General features: G+C 34.2%; 1 protein-coding gene across 4 annotated transcripts in view; it reads right to left on the reverse strand.

Annotated features, from left to right (window-relative positions):
- LOC106468936 (fibroblast growth factor receptor-like 1) overlaps positions 1-3,728 on the reverse strand; it is a 50,604-nt gene extending 46,876 nt beyond the window's left edge. For 2 of the 4 annotated variants that reach the window (XM_022398122.1, XM_022398136.1), the window contains exon 1: positions 3,627-3,728. The gene's annotated coding sequence lies outside the window, so the exon portion shown is untranslated. Of the gene's footprint in view, positions 1-3,511 lie in introns of all 4 variants that reach the window. The other 2 variants (XM_022398128.1, XM_022398115.1) reach the window with 1 other exon arrangement.
- Positions 3,729-4,136: the final 408 nt, after the last annotated feature.

The raw sequence follows: 4,136 nt of genomic DNA on the forward strand, positions 1-4,136 counted from the left end.
CCTGGCCATGCCGGCCAGGGGGTCAGAGTACAGATAGTTTATTGCGGAAAATTCCACCAAAATTAAATTTTCGTTAATGTAAAAATGGAATCTAATGTGAATTTTTGAATAATTGAAATTGTTCAAACATATACGAAATGAGGTCCTCTCAAATGGCGTATCGAAAATTAACTCCTGTACTACATTTATTCCTTGAACTATTTAAAAGTCTTAAATAAATATTTTAGAAAACTGAAACGTAAATGACTGTATCACTCACGACGAAAAATGTTTGATTGTTTCAGATATTCACGCACAGTTTCACACGTATCTGCGCTAGCAGTGTCTAATTTTTAGCTGATAGGCTATAGGGAAGGCAGCTAGACAACAGCACCCACTGCCTACTATTGGGCTACTCTTATAACGCGTCCACTGCCCCAAACTGCAGAGAGCGATTTTTTTAGCGGTAACGGGACGCGAACTATAACCAGTAGTCCACGCCCGACCAACCTGGTGAAACACACAACATAATAGCTGGCTTCCATGGTGTTCTGCGCTCTCGTTTAATCGGAGTGTGAAAAACAAAAGTAAGTTTTATTCCTTTACGTATGTAGTTAGAATACAAACAAGATAATTTCTATGTGTTGTTGTTACACTGAAAGCAACAACAAGAAATCACTGAGTTTAGGGTGAAATAATTTATGACTTCACACTATTTTTACTCAGGGTGCACTTACTTTCTCATTTCCATGACAATTAAACAATTGAAAGCATTTTGTTGTTGTTGCTGATGATGTCATGCTAATTTAATTGAGCAGATGTAGTCAAAACCACAAGAATACACCAAAATGACATGAATGTATGATGTGGCTTTCGGCTGTTATTAAGCAAAAGGTACATATCTTAAGGGCGTTGCTTCATCATTAAACTTATATAAATAATAAATGTCACTCCTGCAAGTGGGTAGGGTAGAGGGGAGTAAGGATGGTATAAAAAGAATAGGATAAAAGGTAAATTAAGTTAATAGTGTGTAAATGTGTAACTATTTTAAAAATTACTTGTTCTAAGGCTTTCTCAAAGGTTTTTCTGAAACATAATTTTTATATTATTCTTATAACAATAACGTTAATAATGATAATCTCAAATCCACTAAATGAGAGTTTACAAGTCAAGGTATGCTTCAGTTTCTTAAGTTCAGTTAGTATAATCTCAAGTGTCAAATATGCTAAGAAAATGCCAAATTTTAATAAACTCATTATAATAATCAGTGTCAAATGAAACAAACATACGTCCAATTTTTAATTTGGTTCACTATGATAATAGTCCATTTCAAATAACCCAATAATGTGACAATTTTTAATTAAAAAATCGTCATTGTTAAATAAGCTAAGAATATAACAATTTTAATACGATCACAAGAACCGTCAATGCCGAGTAAGTTAAAATATAACATTTGTAATACGATCACAACAATCGTCGTTATCAAATAAGCTAAGAACATAACAATTTCAATACGATCACAAGAATCTTCAAAGAAGCTAAGATAATGACAAATACAATCATATCAATCGTCAATGTTAAATAAGTTAAGAATATAACACTTTTATTACGATCATAAGAATTGTCAATAAGCTACGATAAAGACAATTTTAATACGACCACAAGGATCGTCAATATCAAATAATCTATTATTAAGATTAGGACAACACTTGTGTAAGTTTTTACACAGATGTATTAAAGAAATAAAGCCAACGTTTAAGAGTACACAATAAATGTAAAATGAGACTGTCTCAGTCTCAAAATACAATAAGAAATTAAGTTACTTAATTTTACTGTACAAAGATAAGATATGTTCAACCTTCTTACTCCTGATGATGACGCAGTAAGACATCGAAATATGTAGAGTGTACGAAACTGTTTCCAGTCTCACAGTCAAATAAGTGGAACATATGGTAACTACTTTGTTACGGTAACTGTAACTCTCAGTGGCATATGATCACTCTAGCTAACGGAGCCAAATAATCTAACATTATGTCAAACTTAAAAAAAAATCACTATAATTGTCAATGTCCAAAAAGCTAACAATATGTCAGCTTTCTTAGTATGGTCATAATAGTTGTGTCCATTTAAAGATATTCATACATCAGAACTTTAACGGATCGTCATATCTCATTTATCATGTCAAAAACATTTTTAAAATCGGCACTTTAAATATAATATGTTTGATAATCTTTGTAAACAAAATTAAATACAAGGCTAGATATTACATAACCTTATTGAGAATAACGTGAAATTTGATCAGTGCAGACAGTTAGTGACAACGTTTCTACTACATTATATAATAAAACCAGTTTTGTGTATTTTCTTTCTGTAAGATGTCATTGTAAGCTTAAGCACGCACAGTCCCAAAGTGAAAGGCGCAATATTATATTTAGCCTTAAAGGAGCGCAGGACACAGAACCTCGATTTGTTTGTTATTAAGCACGAAGCTACAAAACTAAATTAGAAGAATATTTTCTAGAAACTTCAAACGTTTCAAGGAATCTTGATCTTAAAGGGTCGAACTCTATCCAGTTGTTAGTGTCGGATTGTGAAACTCGGGTTTCGTGGCTCGCGTCCCGTTACATTAAAAGAATATCGCACTCCACACAGTGTGTGTGTGTGTGTGTGTGTTATAAGGGAGACGCCCACTATTCGATTAGAGTAGCCCAGAAATTGGCGGTGGATGGTAATGACTTCCCTCTAGTCTATGACTTCTAAAATTAGGAACGACTAGCGCTGATGCCCCTGGTGTACTTTTATGTGAAACTTAACATAATAAAACAAATAAACTTAATCGTAAAAAAAGCCACATTATAAGTTTTACAGCAGTCCCGGATACATCTTCTGTTGCGATCATATGAGATAAAATAACCCCAAATCCTAGGGTTAGTAAATATAAGTATGTGTATAACAGTTATTTACACAGAGATCTGCCGGTCACTTTTCTTGTATAGCGGTTAACATTATTTTATAATATTTAGAACAGTTCTACAATAACAACAATTACATGTTTCTTATTTGTAGCTTAATAAGAACTGACACAATAATGTTTTTTAGAGCAGTAGCTTACTATAAATATCGATACATTAATGGGGATGCTACAATAAAAGATTTACTGCAAAATATCGAGACATTAATAGGGATGCTACAACAAAAGATTTACTGCAAAATATCGAGACATTAATGGGGATGCTACAACAAAAGGTTTACTGCAAAATATCGAGACATTAATGGGGATGCTATAACAAAAGGTTTGCTGCAAAATATCGAGACATTAATGGGGATGCTACAACAAAAGGTTTACAGCAAAATGCTGAGATTAACGTAACAAAGACAATTTGACTTTGGAAACTAGCGTTTTGACACAAAACTAACGACTGAACTAATTTAATGAATACGTAAACATACTAACACAACTGAACTCACTTAATGAATAAATAAACATTATAACATAACTGAACTCACTTAATGATTACGTAAACATACTAACCTCTGATCCTTAATGAAGAAAGTTGGGTGACAAAAATAAGTTGATGAATGAAAAACTAAAGAAGTTGTTACACATGCCAACTTTAACTGATAAGTGCCAGCGTATCTTCACCCACCTTGATGTTGCTCCAAGATCACCGCTTCTGTCGGTATACACTCGGTGACGTCTTACGCTCAATACCGATCTGAGGCGTCACCCAGGGTAACATGTTAATGGATGACAGCCACTTCGATCAAAGGATGTTCTCACCGGGCAGAGTTATTGTGTAGATGTGAAAAACATTTATATACTATTCTTAATTTCGGTTATTACTTAAGGTCAGAGTACCAGCTACCATGGGGCTAGAAGTCAGAGTACATTCTGTTGCACTAAACCACAAAATAACACTGAGTTAGAGGCTAGAGTACCATTACCTGCATTGGACCACCAAACAACATTGAGTTAAAGGTCAGACTACCAGCTACCTGCAATAAAGCACCAAACAACAAGGGGTTAAAGGTCAGAGTACCAGTTACCTGCATTAAACCACCAAACAGTACAGGGTTAGAGGTCAAAATACCAGCAGTACCTGCACTAAACTACCAAACAACATGTGGCTAAAGGTCAGAGTATCAGCTACCTGCGT

This window comes from Limulus polyphemus, unplaced genomic scaffold, assembly GCF_000517525.1.
Source record: "Limulus polyphemus unplaced genomic scaffold, Limulus_polyphemus-2.1.2 Scaffold93, whole genome shotgun sequence".
NCBI classification, from domain to species: Eukaryota; Metazoa; Arthropoda; class Merostomata; order Xiphosura; family Limulidae; genus Limulus; species Limulus polyphemus.